This window comes from Lonchura striata, chromosome Z (genome assembly GCF_050655825.1).
Source record: "Lonchura striata isolate lonStrDom1 chromosome Z, ASM5065582v1, whole genome shotgun sequence".
Classification (NCBI taxonomy): domain Eukaryota; kingdom Metazoa; phylum Chordata; class Aves; order Passeriformes; family Estrildidae; genus Lonchura; species Lonchura striata.
In genome coordinates, this window is record NC_140740.1 from 8095955 (window position 1) to 8119593 (window position 23639).

At 35.7% G+C, this 23639-nt stretch overlaps 1 protein-coding gene across 2 annotated transcripts in view; it reads left to right on the forward strand.

Annotated features, from left to right (window-relative positions):
• The window catches only part of FBXL17 (F-box and leucine rich repeat protein 17), a 274595-nt gene that overhangs the window by 54850 nt on the left and 196106 nt on the right, over positions 1–23639 (forward strand). The window lies entirely within an intron of this gene.

The window sequence follows — 23639 nt, forward strand, 5'->3', positions numbered from 1 at the left end:
CCAAGAAAATGGATTGAATGTCCTTACCTTCTTGTCTTCATTTAAGATTAGTAGACTATCAGATAAATAATTGAGATAAATCCTATTTGCTGTGTAAAGATTTCAAAAATTTGAAATACTTGTTTGTCTCAGAATATTTAGAAGCAGATTAATTGGTATGCATTACTCTATAATTTTCCTGTTCTAATTCTTGAGGAAAAAGCCTGTAATTTTCTAGATGTAGAAGTACATATCCCAGAAATGGGGTGTTATAATTTAATTCTTTTTCTACTTTCAACATCAAGTTTTGTAAGCAGAACTATGCTGAGAAAGAACTGTTTTCTCTTTAGAAATGCCATAGAGAGAGTTGACTTCAGACAATGCTTACATGGATACCTTAATTACAGTTCCTGAGTTGTTCTGCTCAACTGTTTTTGGCAGTGAGGTTCCACATCATCTTAAATATATTTGATGTTTATAGTTCCAAAGCAATGTCTTAGGTAGCAAATTGCTCTTAAATTCATATGCATAAGAATGTGAGGGAATGACACAGTCCAGGAAAAAAATTCAGATTTTGATAGGGGTCTTCCTGAATTGCAGGATATTTCTTTGTCAAGAGCTATAGCTGAAGATGCAATGATGATAATGGTAAGTTGATGATTGTACTTGAGATAAAAATGTGTGTAACTGAACTGTGTGCTTTGAGTTACCTGTGTCAACAGGTATAATGTTCTGTATTAGCACACTTACATGTATTTGCTGTAGTGATTCAAAAGTATGTATTTTCTCTATTACAGCTTCATTTTATCATAGACATAATGCTTCAAACCCTCTTGTCATCTGTCAAGGTTCGAGCAAACAAATTTTGACACAAATCAGAAAACTGTGGCAGTTGAGTGACAAGCTGTCAGAGGTTACAGATCAATTGTACCATTTATTGCCTTAACTTCTGCTAAGCACATAAATATCAGGAAAACCCCTGAAATGAATCATTGCAAATACTGCAGAAGTTTAAGTAATAAAAGAGTAATAGATATGGAGGATCTAAATTTTTATTTCAGGACTAGAAAAAAACATTTCAGCAATGCTTTTTGTAGGAATCATCAATGCTAAATAACATTTCATGTCTTAAGAATGCTGAATATTTTCAGATTTTAGTAGAAACATGGGTAAAATTTTAAGGTTTAAAGAAAAGCATGGAAACTAAAATGTCAGTCGGCATTTTCATACAGAATCACAGTAAGGTTGGGATTAGAAGTGACCTCTGTAAAAACTAGTCCAACCTGCTTCCTAATTCAAGTTTACCTAGAACAGTTTGCACAGAATGTCATCCAGGTGAATTTTCAATATCTCCAGAAATGGGGACTCCACAACCTCTCTGGGCAGCCTGTTTCAATGCTCTGCCGGTCTCAAAGTAAAGAATATTTCCCTCCTGTTCATCTTGAACTTGCTGTATTTCAGTTTGTGCCTGTTACCCCTTGATCTTGTCCAGAGCACAAGTGAAGAATCTGGCCTCATCCTTTTGATGACCTTAACCTGCTGTTAAGATATCCTTTCCTCCAGTCTCCTCATTGTCTGGACCTTCTCCAGTAGCTCCTTGTCTTTCTTGAACTGGAGAGCTCAGAACTGGACGCAGCACTCCAGATGTGCCTCACCAGGGCCTAGTGGATGGGCAGCATCCCTTCCCTTGTCCTGCTGGCAGTGCTCTTCCTAAAGAAACACAGGGCAGTCATGGTCAGCTTGTTGTCCACTGAGACCCTCAGAACTGCTTTCTAGCAGGTCAGCCCCTCACCTGTACTGGTGCCTAGGGTTTTCCTCCCTCGGTGCAGGAGCTTGCACCTGCCTTAGCTGAGCTTCACTGGGTTCCTCTCTGCTCAGTTCTGCAGCCAGGTTTCACTGAAAATCAGCACTACTCTCGGGAGTATCAGCTACTCCTCCCAGCTTTCTGTCACCAGAAGACTTGCTGGGCATACACTCAGTCCCTTTATCCATGTTATTGATGACTGAAACCAATATTGACACCTGAGGAACAGTATGTACAGGCCTCCAAGCTAACGCTTTTCATTGCAGCCAGTATTGGACTGAGCTTTATGTTTTAATGGCTGAACAATGTTGGTAACACACCAGTATTTTGGCTTCTGTAAGTGCTTGTGCAGGGTCAAGCCTTTATGTTCAACCCCATCCCTCCTAGAGTAAGTTGAATGTGGGTTAGAGGTTGGGAAAGGACAGAATTGGGACGGGGGGCTAAACTGATCAGAAGGATTTTTCCACGTACCACATCATTAAGCAATAAAGATGAGGGTAATAAAGTTCCCAAGCAACTTCTCCACATGTGTGGCTCTAAAATATTTCTGGGTGCTGGACAATGAGAGACACTAAAATAACTCCTCTTTTTTCTTTGATTTCATGGTGATCTTTTGATTGTTCTTCAGCTGTCTTTATCTTGACCCACAAGCTTTTCCACCTTATTTTCTGTCTGGCCTATTGTGGAGGATGAAATAGAGTGTGGCTGTGTGGACATCTGGTAGCAGCCAAAGTCAGTGCAAGGTCTTTGTAAAATTTCAAAATGCACAGTTGCTGAATAGAATACTTTAAAAATGCACTATGCTGAGGTTGGACTTAACTACAGAAAATATTCTGTAGGTTTTTGAGGATTTTTGAGGAGCAGAAGGTAGCCTTTGCTTGAGAAATGTTAGCATGTTAGGTCAATGTAGACCAAGTCTCCTCTTTTCTTATGTTGGTACTCAGTCGACTGGTATTTCTTTTCACCACTGCCCTGAGCTCCTTCGGCCACCAGCCTGCCTACAGATGTAGCTCTAGCCTTTTATTTTCACTATGACTTCAGAGTGTGAGATTGCATACCTGTAGGAACCAGCAGGTTCAGAATTGCTCCTACTGTTTAGCCTTTTAGTGTTGTCCTATTGCTTCTTCATAATTCTGGGACTAAGGTAACTACAGATTGCATGAAAAATAAAAATGAAGACTAATTCTGTGGTGGAAACAAATGTGTTTAATTCTCAGAAAGCCAGTTCATTATTGGTGGACTTGTGAAAGTAATTTTTCTGTGAATTTTGAAGCCTACATATATTTTCTTTAAATACTAAGAAATATAATTTTGACCTGTTCGGTAATTCAAATTTTCCTCCTTCTGAAGAACAGAATCATTAGATTTTGAGTTATCCCAGGAAGAAAAGATTAAATGTCTTCGGTTAAATTTAGAACCTCAGTCAGACTAATGAATTAAATCTTTTTTCAGTGCTTAATTTCTTTAGTTTTCCTTTGAGATGATACTGTCATCGTGAAGTTGAGCTTAAATAACTGGTATTATTTATTTCAGTTATTTCAGTTCAACTTGAATAATTTAATTTATTTAAATTATATTATTATTAACTTAATAAGTTAATTTATTATAAATTTCTATACCATTTTGAAAAATAGGGGAAGAACTGAGGTCTTCACATATGACTATACTGTGTATATTTCCCCCATATATACAGTGTATATGTTTTGCTCTATTTTTTAAGGAGGAGCAGCTGCTCAATATTTGTTAGTTCAGTCAGTAGAACTGCAAATGTAATATTTTTGTTGTGTAGGGAAGAAATGAAACAGTGTGTTAAAAATAGAAAGCTTGGAAATGGTTTTAAATTATTGAAATTTGGATGTCAACAAGAAAAAATTCTTCATTCTTGGATTGCTGTAGCATGAAGTCTCAGTGGCTACAATTTTTTATCTGTCTTCAATCATGCACATTTGGATTTGGAGACAAATGTTTCTCTCTGGAGTAAATGTCTTTTTTTTTTTTTTTTTTTTTGGTAGAATTCAAACTGTCTGAATTTAGAAAGCTAGGAGTTTCGGTTTGCATATCTGTAATTTGTTTGGAATGAGATGCCATAACAATAATAAATAATCTTTCATGTTAGCAGAAAAACAAGGGATTGAGAAAACATGTAACACTAGCAAATGTCTTGCAAGTATTTTTTGCATTTTTCTTTATGGTGGTCTCCACTGTATATTTAAACTTGGTGTGAAGAAAAATTTAATTTGTCTATTCAAAATCTCAAAGTTGTTAAAAGACTAAAGGATACAGCTTGTGTTCTTGATGGGGTACTTGGTTCAGCATACTTATTTCCAAATATCTCTGTGCATAAAAGATGCTCATTGAGGTCTTAAAAAAATCTTTATAGATGTTGATATTTTACACTAAGCTTCCACCCCTAATTTTACCTTTGTTGTCTTTTGCTAGTCTTTCTCATTTGTTTTGGGTCATGTGACTGAATTTTCGGGACTAAAAGCAGTAGGGTGTTAATGGGCATAGAGTCCCTCTGTCTGCTGGTTGTGGTTCCATGTAGCCAACTGGCTTCCAGATTGTGTCTGTTTGTATTTAGGTATACTGTCAGCAAGAGATGAAACAGACTGCATTTCTTTGTCATTGTCTAATACAAAAGGTGAGAAAACAACAAACAGCCTACAGCCCCTGCCACCCTCAGTACCTTGTTTATATTCAGAATACCATGTTTTGCTTATTTAATGTTTCTAATAATAAATATTGTTGGCTATAAGTATTATTTTTGAAATTTCATTTGTCTTTTATTAAACTCAAAGGTACCAGGAAATATAATATCCCGACCATGAATTTGAAAGCATTTCCCTTTCTTGGATAGATGTGGCATTTGTATTAGAGATGTATGGATTTCCTCTCTTAAAGAGAAACAAGGAAGTAAATTTCTAGTGTAGTATCTTTGGGTGCTCCAAAAATGTCTCACTGTACCTGTGGTGCAATATGGAATAAGTCCAAGCCAACATTTGCTTGTGTCAAAAAAAAAGGCATTAAAAATAAATATTGTTCTGTAAGGTGACAAAGAAATTTGTAGCTTTTTTTCCCCTTTGCTGCTGTCATTTTAGAACTGAACCAACATCTTAATCTATATTAGTAGGTAATAAATAAGTAGTGTAGGTGTTTTGTGGTATGCTTATATTAGACTCTTAATATAACAAAAATGGATCTTGTAAGTAACATTTTTAATTTGAAAACTTTGCTAGTATTAATAAGAATGGACATAGACTTGTAACCAAAAACTACAGTTTTTAAGGAAGAGGTGGGGCCTGAAATTGTAACTGCATGTTTTCTGTTCTCATATGTTTCTGTAAGTGATTTTTTTCCTTCTAAATTTGAAGTTAAAATATTTCATTTACTAAAAATAAAAATTGAGAAATATTGCAGTCATGTTATTGTAATAATGTTTTGGAAACAATTTTATAAATTACACTAATAATGAGTACATTTACTTTTTCATTTGGAGTTCTGAAGAATAAATGTAACCTTTTTTTCTGGTTTAGATTTTATATGTACAGAAAAAAACCACTTTACTGCCCATGAATATAAAGCTGTTTCAAGAGTTTAATTTTGTATTCATCTGCATTTAAAAGGAAAGTTATCTTTAACCTTGATATCCAGCAATTTTGTGTATTGAACATAGAAAGTTGTAGTTTACGAGCGAGACCTGCGCTGTGTACTACTTGTATGTTACTTCAGGGCAGGGGAGGACAATCTTTCTTTGAAATTAGAAGTGGACTTTTATAAATCTAAGTTTCATGACATAAGTACTTCTTATAGTGAATTTAGAATAGCAAACCTTTTTGAATGCTGGGGTTGTTTTAAAGAGTTTTCATGAACAGCAAAAGTGAGGGAACAGTGAAAATAAGGGCAGAAAAAAAATATAAGGCACTTAAAAGAGATGCACTTCGGAATCAATTTGTGTTTATTGCATGTTTATTTTATATTTTAGAAACATTTTACATTTATTATATATTTTATATTTTTTCATATGAAATTCAAGACAATCTGCTATAGAATGCTGTTTCTAAACCTAGTAGTACTGGATTAATATTTTCTGTAATTGAATTGCTAATTGAACTCTTGTTATATAATTTTATTAAGAAAGGTTTTTAGATTACATGTAGGCTACCTTTTGTTGACTCTCTTTTTGTTGTAGTAAAAAATACAATGGAAAAAAAAGTTGTTTTTTTTTTTTAATTTCAACATTAGTTGGTTTTTGATGTGCATATTTTTTTAGTGATTTGAACTTGAAGATTAAATTTTATTCTTTACAGTAAGGGAATTCTATTTTAAAGTGGACACCAGAAGAAAAATAGTTTTCATGTTATAGGAAAATTATGTTCACTGTCTACATGGAACATACTGAAGGAGATAGGAGAGCAGCAAATATGCTCTTGAACTGCAGTAGTTGTGGAAGAGGATTTCAAAATAAGATGCAACTAAATGAGATATGTAAACTGTCAGTGATATGCAAGAACTGATTATAGAACATATAGGAGATTTAACCAATGTTGTAGTGCTGAGTGAAAAACTTCCAATATGAGCACCTGTCAGTAAAAGGGGATACTATGTGTTGCAAATCAAAATAAAAATTGAGGGACAAAAATCTCAAAATTAGCAGCAGAACACACCCACACACCAGTTAGTGTGCACAACTTCAGGAAACTGTAAAACAAAACAACCTATTGAAAAGACACATAGCAGTCAGTGAAACATTCTTAAGGAAGAAGAGGAAACACACCATTAAAAAGATGTAAAAATGTGGCAAAAGGTTAACAAGCAAGGTTAAACAAGGCATTGAGATAAAAGCACTAGCTGCAAAAATGCATCTGTTACAAGATGGAGTTTCAGTCAGACAAAAGAATCATAAAAGAAATGCAACATTTGGTATGTTGCCTGTTTTTTTTGTTTTTGTTTTTGTTTTTTTTTTTTTTTTCTGGTTTGATGTTTTTGAGCAGAATTGTAAGCCATGTAAATGCTATGGACAAAGTAGCTGAAAAAATAAGAGAGAGCAGTATTTGTAGACACTTGAGTAAGATCAGTTTGGAAAAAGTGTTCAGAGACAGAATTATTCTGAAAGGATTAACAAACATACGAAAAGAATTTTTGATTGATGAAGCCCATTTGGAATTCCAATTTTTATTTTTTTTTTACAGCTGTTAAAAGGTACTCAGGAGACTAAGCATTAGTAGCATAAGAGATATTTCTGAATGACCAAAAACTACCTTAAAGCATAGTATGCTAGTGGTAGTGCATTGTAAGTTAAAATGTGAAGTGAGAGAAAGACTTTTATATAACTTTCAAGTCATGTTCTTTTGGAAATCAATAAGGATTAAACTTTTTTTTTCTTACTATCATCCTTGTTAAATGTAATATAATATAGAGGCCTTAATAGTTGGAATTTATTTAATTGGAGAGACCAGAAAATTATCATTTTGCTCTGTATGCAGTTAAAGGTGTTGTTTCATTGTCATCATCACATAAGAAGATCATTGCATTACTGCTATGCAAACAAGAAATTAATTTTTGTGCTTTTGTATTGTGATAGTGATTATAGCTAATCATGTGTGGAATAATTTTTTTTTACTAGTGATATTGGTCCTTAATATGCTATTGTATATTTAAGGTTAGTTTTATTTGATGATTTTAAATGTTTCTTTCCTTTTATATTTAGAGATCATTTCAAGGCATACTGGAAAATAATTTAGTCAACTTCATTCAATTTTAGTTAAAGTTATTTAGTATATTTTTATATATTAGTTGAACAATGAAACAAATTTGACAAGAGGCATTATTTAGAAGCTGTGACTAAAAATACTTGTCACTGTTTAATGTCTTCAATTTCTATGTGTCAGATTTTTAGCCCTAATTTTTCAAATGTCTTTTCATTTTAGCTATTTTAAACAAAGCATAGCAATGTGTACATATGGTAATATACATGAAAATATTTTACTTAAATTATAGCTAGAAGTGGAATAGAATATTTTTTTATGGAATAGTTAAAAATACAGCTGTTTTATTTCCCCAAATATACACTGAAGTTATTAAAAACCTTTGGGGTTGGTGTGTTTTCATAATTAGTCAGCTTCTTACATTATTAGTATTTCAGCTAATATCTTGTTTTTTTCACTTTAGGATAATACTTGGCAAAAAGTGTAGCAACAGCATATCTATTTCTATTTTGAGAAAATTCATAGAATCATGGAATGGTTAGAGTTAGAAGGGGCCTTTCAGTGTGGTCTAAACCAACCTCCCTCCCTGCCATGGGATGGGAAGTCCTCCACTGGAGCAGATTGGTCAGAGCTCCATCCAACCTGACCCTTAATGTTTCCCAGGATGGGGCATCTCTCAGTGCGCCAGTGTTTCACCAGCCTCATTGCAAAAATTCCTTCTTACACCTAGTCTCAGTCTACCCTCTCACAATTTAAAACCATTACCCCTTGTGCTGCTAGGCCATGGTAAAAAGTCCATCCTCATCCTTCTGATAAACCTCCTGTAAGTATTGAAACAGTGCAGGTGGAGAGGCAGAAAGAAACACCATACCGAAAAAGAGTCCCCAAAAACCATCCTCCCCACCCAGAATAAACGAAAAATTATTGCAAAAGCGGAAAAGAAAATTATTATTTCTTTCTTGATTTTTGTGGTTTTCATGTGGGAAAAGTGTTCAAAACAGGAATAGGTATGAAAGTAAGTGCAAAATACCAACACATATTTTGGGTTGTAAACCTTTTTGTTTCCCAGAAGCAATTTAGCACTTGAGAAGAGTCTCTAAATTAGGTTTATCTGAATCCAGCAGCTCTTCACATGCCTGTGATGCGCTCCTGTGTTGCCTAGGAAAATTACATATTAGTGAATATTTTGGAAGAAAATGCTGGTTTATTATAGAAACTCTTACAGCTGATTTTAAGAACAAGAGGAAGACATTGTGGAATTCTTCAGAAGAAAAAACTTGTTGTTATTCCTAGTTCCTTGCTGTTGTTAATGATGAGGGGAAAGTAGTTCAGTCCTTCCCTGGGGCGATAGCATGTCTTTTTGTGTAAATTTTACAAGTAAAAAGACAGGTCTGTGTTCTTTCACCTTGTATCTGCAGCAGTGAAAGGAGATATGATTTATTTGTTTACAAGAGCATGTCTTTCAGAATTGGAAGATTCTTCTGGTTTTGACAAAGGCATTAATTTGTGTGTGTATTGAAATGTAGTTACAAGAGCAGAAATTGTCACTGATGTTGATGAATCCCAGAAATCAGAACATTATTTTCAGTTTTCTGAACAATCTGTGTAGACAGTTTAACAGGCACAGAACATTGTGGTCTTGCTTGTAATTTCAGTGAAGTCTTAATTTTGTAATTACTTGTACGTTTGAGCTTCACGTTTTTTTAGCAATATCATTTTTTGTAAGCACTTGAAAGTTGAGGGGCTTGAAAGTAAACATAGAGGGACTCAGTGACTTAAGCTTCTACAAAGCAATACAACTATGACAAAATGCACAAAAGGTAAGAGACTTAATCTGTCTTCAAAAATGTTGTGCAAACCTGCAGTAATGTACTTAGAGCAAATGTGTTTCCACTCAGCTACTTTAGCATAACCATATTACTCAGAAATTTTGGGTGAATTATTTGATTTTTGGTTTTGCCTGTGCTTTATCTTGTATCTGCCCATAGGCATTTGCAGCAGCATTCTGCATAGAATACTTGGACCCAGCGGGTTCCTTTAAATTGTAATCCCAATAGAAACAGTGGGATCCTTTGATGAACTGGCTTTGGAAAATGAATACAGATTTAAACATCTTTTATGCCACTTACTGGCTTGTTTGAAAATAGGTATAGTTGCTAATAATTTGCATATATATATATATATATATATATATATATATGTATATATATATATATATGTACCTATATATACATATTTATATATTTATGCTTATATATTTATATATATAATGTTGTTTACAGTGTAGTGTAGGTATTGTATTTTTATAAGTCAAGATATTGTTATGTGGTAGCACAAAAGAATTTCTTAACCTGAGGTTTTGTGTGTAGGTTTATATAAATGTTTTCAATGCTATGGATATTTTCATCTAACTCATGTATTTGGAAGTGCTAAAGGATGGAGAGATAAGATGTATTGAAAAGCAAGTGAAAAGTTATTACTACCTTCAGAGACCTTTTTAATAGTGAATTTGTTCATAGTTTTATGAGCAACTCAGCTTTCTTGTGTAGTTTAGGTTCTGAAGTTATTGTTTTAACCTTTAGAGGAGCATAATTGAATTATGTGAAATTATAGTTAAAAATATTAATGTACAGGATACTGTGATTTGAACTGAAAGATATTTAAGGCTAACGCAGTGTTGGTAAAAACAAAGGAGTGAAATCAAACAGATTTGCAGTCTTTCATGACATTGCTTTGAATCAGGTATGTAATCTAAAGCTCTTAAATCTGTGTATGTATAATGGAATAATACTGTACTTTTATTGAAAACTGAGGAGTTTGGCTAGTGAGTATCAGAAATATCTAATATGGTTTAACAGTAATTATGGTTTAACAGCCTAATTATGACTTCTGTGAAAGAATCTTGTATATTACAACCCAAAAGTCTGTGTCAGGGCATGGGTTTGAACTTAAGCTTCCTGGACCCCAAGGTGATGAGAAGCAGTAGTGTAGAAGTAGTTACTATTGGGAAGTCTACATCTAGTTGCCATCTTCAGATTCATTATATAATGATCTTTATCTTGCTACCTGAAATCCCAGCTAGTTTACTGGATTCTTTTTTTAGGGTTTGGGTTTTTGATAATTTGTTCGTTTCTTGGTGCAGTGTGTGCCTGTGGTGAGATGTTTGCAATGGGGTAGCATCTCTGGTAAAGCGTATTGTTTGAAAATCAAAACTACTGCACAGCAGAATGTGAGAGCAAAGTGTGAGAAACAGCATTGCAGACCCCGAGGTCGGTGAAGGAGGAGGGTGAGGGCGTACTCCCCAAGCTGAAGCAAAGATTCCCCTGCACACCATGTTGAAGATCACTTTGGATCTTATTTCCACATAGTGCTCTGTGGAGATACCCTGCAGCATGGTGCAGCCATGGAGAGCACATGCCAGAGCAAGCTCCCTGAAATGTGGCCTATGGAGGGGAGCCCACAGGTTTCCCAGCAGGAACTGTGGCCATAGAGCAGTCTTCTCCTGAAGGACCTCATGTGGTGGAATGGAACCACATCAGAGAAGTTCATCATGGACTGTATCCAGTAGGAGGGTTGCCACACAGGGTGGAGACGAGTGTGAGGATGGAGTAGTAGCATAAGGGAGCTGTTATGGACTAACCTCAACTCCCATTCCCCATTCATCTGCTTCTCTCAGAGGCGAGAGGAAGATGGAGGAGTTGAGTCTGTTTGTCCTGTGACAGTAATTGTGAGTGGTCTCCTTAACTTGACCCATGAACTTTGCTGTGTAGTGTTCCCCAGTCTTGCTGAGGAGAGGCTGTGGGAGATTGGCTGGATATGTCTGACAGCCAGCCAGAGTCTGCATGACACTGTCGTATTTTCCTGGAGCAGTGTCTGTAGCAGGTACAAGCCAGTAAACCTCATGCCTGAACCTCTTCAGATTTCAGTTCCTCTTGGAGGCTGCCCTCTTTTGAGCTCTTTTTTTAATAAAGGAAGTTGATCTGCAGAGAAATTTCCTAGCAGTTCTCTCAACTTTGTCATTGTGAATTTTTGAGGAGAGCTCCTTTTAGATCCTTTGGATCTGTGATATTCAGGAACCCTGATTGTTAATGAGAAAGCTTCGTGATCCTATGCAGAAGATTTACTGTCCTATGTAGTGATACAGTTGTTTCCTGAGTGCTCTACCTGAAGTGAGCTGTCAGCATGGCCTGATTATCTGTGTTCCCATATGAATTAAGATGTGCTGTTTGCAGCTACTGAAAGTAATGCAGACATTTTTATCATGTCTGTGAGCCAAAAGAGTAAATGCTCTGAATATTTTCTGGCTCCTTTCAAAGCCCTGCTGCTTATCATTGCATCATGCATTCTACCTGGGTCAGGCACACTCAGGTAGCTCAGCAGGACAGACCATTTGTGATCAGGTATGTACAGAAGATATGCATTGGTTACAACTTTATGATTAATTTTTTCACTTTCTTTTTTATCTGTTGGGTGAACCACAAATCACCAGCACTGGGACCTCTTCAGAATTTGTAAGATTTTCTGTCCACAGTGCTGGATGCTTGTGAAGTAGGTTTGAGGTTATTTTCTTGTTATTTATATTTATGTTCTCTGCTAATTCTCTGTCTTAGCACACTAAGCAGAAAGATTACAAATACTTTTTGTTGGAATGCAGTATTTTATTATTGCATGTTATTGATCCATAAACACTTTTTTTAAGTGTATTGTGAAATCCCTGTTGAAAGACTGAGGAAAAAATTAAGAAACTGCACTTGGAGAAGGCATCATTGTAATGACAGGCAATTTAGTTTGAGGTGACTGGAGCAGTGAAGAATGCAATCCATCATATCAGTAAGTATTTTTACAAATTTTATTAGTCTGACAAATGTTATGCAGACCATCAAGGTCACTTCATAGTAACGATGGGATGTTGTTTTCATATTCTTATAACAACAAGAGTGGTTTACATAAACTACATGTTCAGTTCCCTACAGTTCTTGCAATGCAGTGATGCAGTGAGACAGGAAATAAAAACAGCTGCAAAATGAGACCTTTTCCTATTTGTGCAGGGCACATTTTCAGGCTAACAGTTCTAACTTCATGGGCAATAGTCCTTTTAGTGACAGTCACCTTGAAGCATTAAGGTTTCCTGTCTTTCCAGCCCTGCTAAATGACTTTACCCCACTGAAGTCCATCCCATGGGCCTTGGCTTGGGTGTGTTTGCACAGGATACTTACTGGATCTGTTTTTTACAAGAAAATTACCACCATAGTTCATAACAGTTGGTAGAAAAGTACATCCCTTAGATAAGATCTCATGAAATAAAAAATTTCAGTTGAAAACACAAGTAGTTTATTAATATAGATGCAATTCTGATTTTCCTAACATAATTTTTTCAATATATAGCAAGAATATGGAAGGCTTTTTACTTCAAAAAGCAGATTTTTTACTTATTGCACTCCCTTAGAAACCATTACCCAATAAGCTTTTGATGTTGTATGTATTTTGGGGAGATAAAAAATACGTTATTTCTCCACCTATCAATTTAATTTTTGAAAAAATTAGCATCTATGTCATATGCATGTAGTCACTGACTGCCAATGAGAGTTCCAGCCTAGTGGGTGCAGTTGGTTTTGTAGCGTTTTTGTGTGATTTGGTTTTGGTTTGTTTGTTGAGTTTACTTTTGCTTTTATGTTTGAGAGTGATTTACTTTCTCATTGGATTTCTAATTGTGATCTAGAGGAGTATTTGACAGTTTAAGTCATTAAGAAGAATGAAGTAAAGTCATTAAGAAAAGTAAAACCACTAAACAAATTTGCTGCAACCATGACTACAGTTATGTTTTTCTTATTAAACCTTGATGTTCCTAAAATCCATGAGACTTAGCTAATTATTCTAACTACTGTATGGAATATATGGAAACATAGGGAAGAGATACCCATTGTGTCAGGACGTCTCACTACTTGCTTCCCTAGCTAATCTCCTGATTTAGAGGTGCTTGTATGTGTTTCAATCCAATAAATAGATTTGTTATACTTTTAAGACTAGGAAGCTGCACTGCTGTGAAATATGAATCTTTTATTTGAATTTCAAATCTTTTTTACAAGTCTTTCCACACAAGAGCTGTAGTTATAATTATGCTTAAGTAATAGTTTTTCCTTATGTTGTTGCCTCCTGGTGTATCTCAGGTGAGAGATGAGATCTTTGATAAATGCTGTGTTCTCATTTGCTTAAAAATCAATTCCATAATTTTGGTGCCCCTTTTCTATGTTTGTTAGGTGCAAAGATGAGTGACCAGAATTGCAAAGAGCTTTCATATATTTTTACGGAATGCATTGTGGAATTGTGCTCCTATTCTCTTCCAGAAGTCTTTACCTATATACATTATAGGGCAGTTGTAATCATCTGTGTTGATTATACTCCAGACTTCACCAGTAAAGATTGTTTTGTTCTGCTTTTGGGGATTTCACATCCTTCTTGATAAAACTCTGTAATACCTGTTTAAAGACTGTTACACAAAATCTATTTAACTGTTCAGTCCCCTCAGCTCAACTATTTTCCTTTCAGTCTAGTTCTTTGCTATCTCCATCATAGCTATTTTTACTTTCCTGCCCTTAAATTACTATATTGATTTAAGTCTTCCTCAATTTAATTATTTTTTGTTGATATTACATGAAAAACATTAGTCACATAAATAGTTGATGTTGTAGCTTCTCCATCTATGAAAATCCCTCCAAAAAGTTGTAAGAATTACAGATTCTAAGTACACCATGGCCTTCTTCAGATAAATGTGTGTTTCAGGTTTTTCATTTGCTTCTGTATCCTTTTTCTTTCCTTAAAATGTATTCTGGTAATTGTTGAAATAATTTATACTAAGGAGGTCAGGAGAAGAGGGATTGAGTTAATGATAGCCAAACACTGGCTCTGCAAGTCTCCTTTGAAGGTAATGAGACAAAGACTGCTAAGGGTCTAACTGTCAAAGGATAAAGAAGCAAGGTAGGGGTGAATATTATCATTATCCAGCTGGTCATTCTGTTTGCTGCCAAGGAAGGTCCAAAGAAGCCTGAGGCCTTACTTACATTCTACTTGTTCTGTGGATGTTAGGAGGATGGGAGAGTGAGTTGGGGATGGAGAAAGACAGGAAACAAAAATACATTTCTAACACCTTTCTAGATACTGCGTTAGGAATAGGACTAACATAATTATTCTTCTGTTTTTTTTCTACTTGTGTGTAGGGAGAACTTCATTCTTGCAGTCTCTGTCTCTAACCCTTGTCCCCCAACAAACAGAAAATAAAAATTGATGATGCAGTACAACTGGAAGTCATTAAACAGTGTACTTGGGCACTATTGACAATAATTTGAGAGCCAGCCTAATTGATTGCTTAGCCAGAAGCTGGAAATGTTGAAGATGCATTGATTATGCAGATCATTAGCTATTGTATAGTTTACTACTTCCATAAAATTGCAGCTGATTTGTGAAGGGATTAATCAGAAGGTTTAGGAGTCAGGCAATAGTTTCTGTGTTTTTCAGTAAAGTAATGACTCATCTTCCCTTATTGATTTATATACCTTGTTTTACAGCTCTGGCATAAAAACATTTATTTCTGCTTGTAATTGTTATATTTTACCATCACAGAAGGGTGAGGTGAAGGGTGGTACATTGGGAAAAATTAGAACAATCAGGAAAAAAAATGCTTTTTAAATCTTGTCAACAACCTGGACTCAAAAAAAATTACTTAGTATATCTGGGGTTTTATGTATCTATTCACAATTGGGATTATATGTTTACAGTTGTGGAGGTTTTAGGGTAGTCTTGTGGTTTGTTGAGTGGAGTTTTCTGGGTTTTTTAAACCTTAGAATTTCTTAAACTAAAATGAGACTTTGGGATAATACTGTGTACTAATTTTGTCTGTGTTAGAGTGAAATTCAGAGTACGTGGCATGGGGCTGTGTTTGGTTTTGTGCTGCAGACAGTGTTGATAACACAGAGATTTTTTGTTACTGCTGCACAGGGCTTGCACTGGGCCAAGCCATTTTCTGCTTCTCACCCCACAGGTGAGCAGGCTGTGGGTGCACAAGGAGTTGGGAGGGGACACAGCTGGGAAAGGTGACCCCAGCTGACCAAAGGGAAATTCCAGGCCAAGTGGCATAATGCACAGCAAGAAAATGAAGATGGGTAAAGGAGGTTGGCCAGATCACCAGTGTGACTTGCTGGTTTAGTTGTGAGAAACTGGTTTGGGTTTCTTTGCAAAATTTGTTTTCCTTAATTTTGATTTTTATTTTTTAAATATTTTTAAATCTTGTCTAAACTTTCTTTACTTAGCTCACAAGTTTCTCACTTTACCCATTCTGATTCTGTCCCCCACCCCACAGTGTGATGGATTCAGTGAGTTGCTGTGTGATGTTTAGCTGCCTACTGTGATTTTAGACCAAGACATAGTGACATTTTTAGGCAGAGCTGAAGATGTTTCATTTTTTTTTTTCTTTTTACCCACTTCCTTGCTGCTTAGTTTTTGGGTTGGTTTGGTTTGTTTTTTTTTCCTTTCCTTTTCCATGGTGACCTAGAGATCTGCACCAGTTATGATCTTTTCTTACTGAATGTGCTGAACCCTGGGAAGAGCAAGCAAGTGTTCATTTTTCTTTTCTTAAATCTAAATTGATGGACTTCAGCATCCTCTTGTGCTGGTCCTGCCATTATCACACAGGAGACAGGGCTTCACACTAGCCTGGCAGCCACTGGGTTCTGCATTTGGATTAATCAGGATTATAGCCTGCTTCCAATCATAACTAACACAGCAGCCCCACTTGGATTTCTCATTAGCAAGGTGCTGTTCTGAAATGCATGTATGCATGATAGATTGATGTAATCTGAACAGGTATGCATTTGGACAGCATGTAAAGATAAAAAATATCATGCCTAATTCATGTTCACATTCATATTGTCATTGCCTAGTTGCTTCTAATACCATTTGTAATGCCTCAGCCATGATTTTCTGGCTCTGTTTTAGGTTATGGCTTGATATGATTGCAGAGAGCAACATGCTGCATTTCTCGTTTCTGTATCTGTGTACACATGTTGAAGCTGTAGATTCTGACTCCTTTGGTTTCTTCTGTGTCAGTAAGGGCCCTTGTGGGATGATTTGTCTTCCTATTTTAGTCTTTGGCCTTGGAATTGTAAAATTGTTTAATCCAGATGACAAAAGACAAATGAATGTCATTAATATGTTTAAGTGCCTCCCTGACTGTACTTTATTTGTTCTTATTGCTGCATATTCTCAGTTGTTTTTGTCATCTGTATCCAGGCAGCCTCTTCAGACTTTAACAGATCAAAACTAGCAATGTAAATTATGACAGCTAGGTATGCTAATGTATATGATTTTCTTACCAAACAACACCAAGAATTTCATTGGATGCTAATTCAGAAAAGAAAAAAATCGAGATTGCTTTGCACAACAAAAAGATTCTTCTTCTTTTGTGTTCTGACAATATACTTGCTAGGAGGTCTGTTAAAAAAAGCAATTCATAGAAATGTTTGTTATGAATAATTTGAGTATATAGTCTGTTACCAGCTATAAACACCTTTTCTTTAATGCTTTCTGGAGGTAATTGATGTTCCTTGCTATTGTGGATAGGACAAAGCAAAAGTTGCGAGTGTTTTGTTTTGTTTGGGGGTTTTTGTTGGTGTTTTTTGGTGCAAGAATTTAAAAAAATTATATGTTAATTTCTATCTTAATGGTTTAAATTTCTGTCACTAGACATAGTTGTGTATTGTTAGCAGTGAAACAAAGAAAGGTGTACAAGGACTGTACAGAACATCCACTTGCTTTGCTTTTTTCTGGGCTAGAGATGATTATTCACTAAAAATCTATAAATTAAATTTCTACAGAAGTATTTGCAAGGATATGTGTATATATCTATCAACTTTTTTTTTAACCAAAGTGTGTCTTGGACCTGAGTCTTTGCATACATGCATATTAAAATTCTATTTTAGCAGCTTTATGGGGTATTTTTCTTTATTGTTGCTGTGTTTGGGGGTTGCTCCTACCAGTTATGGCTGATATCAAACTGTGATTGTAATGAAGTAGTCAATCACAGTAGTGAATGCAGAAGATTACCATTTTAATGACTAATTTTCCTGCAACTTTTCATTGTTGGCTGGTACCATTCATGTAATAATTCTCACAGGATGTAACATGTTTACTTCCTACCATAAAATTTTTCATAGAATTCTGTACCAGTTTGTTAATGTAGGGACAAGACTCTAAAACTGCTGTGAAGAGAATCTTGATGTCCAGTCTGTACCAATGATGCCTGTGCTGAACAGCCTGAATGTCCACTGGCTGCAGTGCTGACTAGATCAGAAAGTATGTAAACAATTGCATTTCATACAAGTGTAAACCAGAGAACTATATTAAATCACATCCTCTTCCTATTCATCTTTTCATAATGCGTGATGCATTTCAGGTTTTTAACTAATTCATGCCTTTAAGCTGATTTTGCATCAGATTGATAGAATATTTCAGTGTCCTGTTTGATCAGACTAAGGTAACAGAGGTTTATTTTAGATTAAATTACTGGTAATGCATGCAGTTCACTAACTAGAAAAGATTGTGAAGAAAAATACCTCTTTGTATTGTTTCTTATTATCAAGAATTTCTCTTTTGTGAAGATCATACACAAGTCAAATCAAAAGCATTTTCACTACTTTGCAATATTTTTCATTTTCACTGATAGTACAGTGATTACACTTCCCAAGAGTGTCTGAAATTGTGATTCTTTTGAAAGGTGTTTTAAAAAGAAAAGTCCGCTCCAGTTAGGATTTGAACTTTGACTTTATCGTTTTTGTATGCTAAAATAGTATGGTATATTACATATTTTTCATTAATGATATGTGAAGACCTCTAGTACTTGCGACAAGATGAATAAACATGGGTACTTAATACCTAATAACTTGTCTGTTAGACAGCAATAAGGATATAATACCATGTTAATTAAGCTATATTGTAAGAAATCTTTTTTTTCCTGTACTCTTTTTCTTTATAGCAGGACTTTTCATAGAGAGAATGTAATTTTGTTTTAACAACTTACAATAGCAAAAGGCAAACTGCAGGGCTGGTTAAATTTGCTAAATTCTCTGTTGGCCCTAAGAGACAGATTGAAATTATGTCAGTCAATAATAGTATTTGTATCTGAAATTCAAGTGACATTCTGTGTTTTGTTTTCTCATTTGTTTTAAAAATAATGGCTCATATTAAATAATGTGTGCTACCTAGGAAGACTAATATGTAAAGGTTTTTGAATAATATATAACTATTTTAAAAACCTCTTGTGGTGTCGCAGTGAATGGGTCCATTAAATTATTTGTATTTTTGTGAGCTATAAAATGCTGGGTTTTAGATATTGTTTTGATTAATGTAGTATTTTTCAGTAGAAATTGAAGTATAAGAAACTTTATAATTATTATATTATTTTCTTAGATCTATGCAGTTGTAATCACAGTTCTTCTGTCTTCATGTTAACTTCTATTTATTGCAATATGCAGGAAATTATCTTGTTTTATTTCATTTGCTGTTTCCTCTGTGACATGAGAGACCTGTCGGTGATTAAGAAGCTTCTTAATCCTTTGCTTCAGTTTGAAGAGCATAAGCAATTTACGACTTTTTTCTTCCCCTGCCTTTATATGTGTATGTTTCCTATGATTTGTAACAAGTGGTGACCATACAATTCAACTAGAGTTGAATTGTAATAATCAGAACTGAACAGTTCCCTCTATGAAATTTGCATGGGGCAGGCAAAATTTTGTACCTGTGGCCTGTAGTGGAAAATTTGGGGAAATCTTGTCCTTTTATGCTTGTGAAAGAGGAAAAGGAGATGAATCTGTAAGTTGTAGGATGCCATAGGAAGGAGATATCTAGAACCTGGATTGTAAGGAAGCTTTTTGGTATTCTTGCCAGCTTTCAGTGCCTGCAGTAATAACCTAGATAACTGCAGGTGGCAAACTTAGGTAAATACTGCAGCTGATTATATCAGCTTTATGATGTCATACTGTATTTCCATTGTGTATGGCTAGTGTGAAACCTGAAAAATAAAACATGGTTAGTTGTTTTAAAAACAGATGCAATTGTGAAGATATTTTCACTATGGGTTGTGATACAAATTGAACTGTGTATACATCACTTTACATGAACTGCATGTATATATTTCCTTTTATTTTCAACTGCTACAAGAGTTTCCTCACTTATTAGAATTACACAGTATCCATAAAATACCTAAGAAGAGATTTGAACAAGATTTTCTAACTCTAGTTCTACTAAATGTTGCAAGTGTCTTAACTTTATAAGAGAAAATGGTCACATTGTTTTAAAATAATCAACCTGATGGCCTTCTATGTTGAAGATGGACACCGTTGGACAGGGGAGGGGTTACAGATGTCATTTATGTGGACTTCTGTAAATTCCCCTACAACATCCTTCTCTGTTCAAATTTCAGAGAGATGGATTTGAAGAGTAGGCTGTTAAATGGGTAAGGAATGGGCTGAATGTCTCATTCAGAGGGTAGTGATAAATGGCCCAGAGTCCTAATGGGTGTCTGTGACAAGAGATGTCCCCCAGGGGACCAGTGTTATTTAATATCTTCATTAGTGACACAGGTGAAGGAATTGAGTGCACCCTTAGCAAGTTCTCAGCTGGCACCGAGCTGAGTGGTGCAGCTGACACTCCTGAGGCACAGGATGCCATCCAGAGGGATCTGGACAAGCTCGAGCAGTGGCCCTTGGGAATCCCATGAGGTTTAACAAGGCCAAGTGCTGGTGCTGCACCCGGGTCAGGGCAATCCCTGGTGCCAGCCCAGGCTGGGGATGAGCAGACCGAGAGCAGCCCTGCCCTGAAGGACTTGGGGGTGCTGTGGGTGAGAGCTGGGCACGAGCCAGCCATGGGCACTCCTGGCCCAGAGAGCCAAGTGTGTCCTGGGCTGCACCCAGAGCCCCGTGGGCACAGGGCAGGGAGGGGATTCTGCCCCTCTGCCCTGCTCTGGTGAGACCCCACCTGCAGAGCTGCCTCCAGCTCTGGGGTCCCAGCACAGCAAGGACATGGAGCTGCTGAGAGAGTCCAGAGGAGGCACCAAGGTGAGCAGAGGGATGGAGCACCTCTGCTCTGAGGAAAGGCTAAGAGGATGGGGATTCTTTGGCCTAGTGAAGAGAAGGCTTTGGGGTGACCTAATTGTGGCCTTCCAGTACTGAACAGAGCTCACAAGAAAGATGGAAAGAGACTGTTCACAAGAGCATAGTGTGTCTGGGCAAAAGGCAAGGGACTCAAACTTGAGAGCAGGTTTAATTCAGATATTAGGAAGAAATTCTTGACTGTGAGGGTGGTGAGTCACTGGCAACAGCTGGCCAGAGAAGTTGTGGATGTTCCATCCCTGGAAGTGTTCAGGGTCAGGTTGCTTGGGACACTTTGCAGCCTTGTCTAGGGCAAGGGTGTCCCTGCTCATGGCAGGCAAGTTGTAGGTAATCTTAGAGATCCCTTCCAACCCAAGCCATAAGAGTATGTTTTCAGTCATATTTACTAACTCCTAAAATAAACATTTGATGCCGTGGCATCAAAACCTGTTTTTACTCTTAAAATCTGTGTAGGTTTTGTAAGTCTACATAAGTACCTTGTATTTGCAGTCTGTGTGCGTGTGTGTGTTAGCCTCAGGTTACAGCAGCTCTGGTACCACTGTCATATATACAATAATTTTATGCAGATGTCACAAACTTGTATTATCCAATGAATTGCATACTGGGAATATGATTATGTTGGGTAGATGAAGGGATCTGGTTATAGATACATTACTCTCTATTAGTGTTTTGGCTTGCTTCACTATTTTTATCACTTTAACACTTTGTTTCACTGAGGAAACTTAGACCTAGTGGAGAATGTGAGAAATATTTATCCTGGTAGCATACCACACCACAGTGCTGCATATGGTTACTTTTGTATTTAAGTTTTTCACATGAAATAAAAACACTACAAGAGTGGTAGAATAGTTTTATCTATGAGAGTAATGTGATGACAAAACAAACATGCTACAGAGGTGATTGTGATTGCTACAGAAGTGATTTAATGAAAGGGACATGGATTTTTCAGATTCTTGACTAGGGAAATTGAAGAGTTTATTTAAGTATCTAGGAAGCCTTTAGAAGGTCATCAGAGTAGCAAGGCAAATGAAATATATTTTCATTTGTGAATGCTTTTAGAGTTAACCTAGAGGATATAGACATAATAGTATTTAATATTTTTCATGACCAGGACCTCCACTATTTGTGAACATTAACCATGATCTTCTGAGGCCATTTTAGATGAGAAACAGTATGAGCATAAAACACTTGTTACATGAATGTGTACTGTAAAATAAACTTCCAGCCCCTTTAAAAACCTTGAAGTTGTGGTAAACAGATATGTTTGCCTGAGTAAATGAATTTAGTGGGAATGTATAAGATCAAATTGCACAAAGGAATTGAAAATAAAAGTTACTTTCTTTTAAAAATACTTTAGGTGGTAATGAGATTATGAGATTATTCTGTTAGAATGAACACCAAAGCTGTTGAATAAAACTAGGGTTTTGCGAGTTGTTTTTTTTTTTGGTGGTTTTTTTTTTTTTGGTTTTTTTTTTTTTTAGGAAATATACCGCCATAGCTGTGGAGGTATTAAAAGTGAAGATAATGCAAAGTCATCTTTTGTCCCAGAGAGAATGAATATTTTATTCATACACTTCTTAGACAAGGAGGAAATACTAAGCTGCTAGAGCACTGAACCATGGACCTATTTTGTGGTTATATAGAAATTCTTTCTTCTTTTGTATTCAGAATGGTACTAAATAAAAATACTTTATAATTATTTCTTAGCATGTGGACACATTAAGTCTTTTTGATTGGGTGTTGTGAAAACAAAGGGGAATATTATTTTTAATTTTTAGAAATTATTGTGCAGTCTTCTGCTTAAAAAATATGCTGAGAAGCATGCATTTTTCCTATAACCATTTCTGAATACACAAAATTTATAATGCAGTAGTACTCTCTTTTTTATTTTCATTTTTTAATTTTAATTTTCTTGACATTTTGTAGGCTATCATGTTATGATACGTGCTGCATGGTGAAAGATGTATAGTTTTGGAAGCAGCATTTCCTAAGTCCAGAGTAAATATATTTTGATAATAAATTTTCTCCTTAGGGAGGAGGGCAGTATTTTATAAAATGAAGAATTGTTATTACGATTTTATTTGCATTTTTCAGCAAATAAATTAGGGTGTGCTGATATTAATATAAATGCATGTAAACTGTACTTAATAAAATTGTGAGATAATGAGAATCATAGATAATTTATATTGACAACTTAGATTTGTTTTCTAACCCAGATATTTAAACCGGTTTGATGATAGTGGTTGTCTACAGTTATTTAGTATTTCAAACAGTATATGTTCCAAGGGTGTTGTTTTGTCTAGTACTAAATAATTTGCTGGATAAAATGGACCAGAAATGAACAAATCTTGTTTTGATGCCTAGAATCATCAGTAATAAAAGAAAATAAGATTAAAAAGTGATACTTTGTGCCACAGAAATGGAAGGAATAGTTTGTGTGGCCTTTAACATAGGTACTTAGAGTTCTGTATGTAAAAAATCATGTTGGAGTAATTAGGAATTATTTGTATACCCTTTCACTATTACCAAGTTAAAATGGGAACACTGGTCTTGATAGCCAGTTGTTCAATCCTCTTAAAAACCAGGGAGAAACTTTGTAAATCCACATGCTTTCTAAAAGGGTACCTTATAAAATTATGATTCCCCTGAGTATTGTATTGGGTATACTGCCAAATTTTGGAGTTGTTTTCATACTTACGGTGTTTTAAATTAATTGATGCTACCATTATGTAGCATCATAGGCCAGCTGATAAATGTAACATAAAAAGATCCTTTTAACTCTTCAGCTTCTACACTCTAGACTGTCTTCTCTTGTGTCATGGGCAGATTAGTGATACTAACTCCTGCAGTGATGCACAATGAGAAAAGTAAGGACAGCAATTCCATTCTCTTCACTCTTCCCCTCCCCTCAAATGTGAAGCTGGGGTAGTGAATTATTACAAAATGCCTCAGAGTGATTATATATTCTTATGAGGTCTAAGGTAGCAGGGGTGC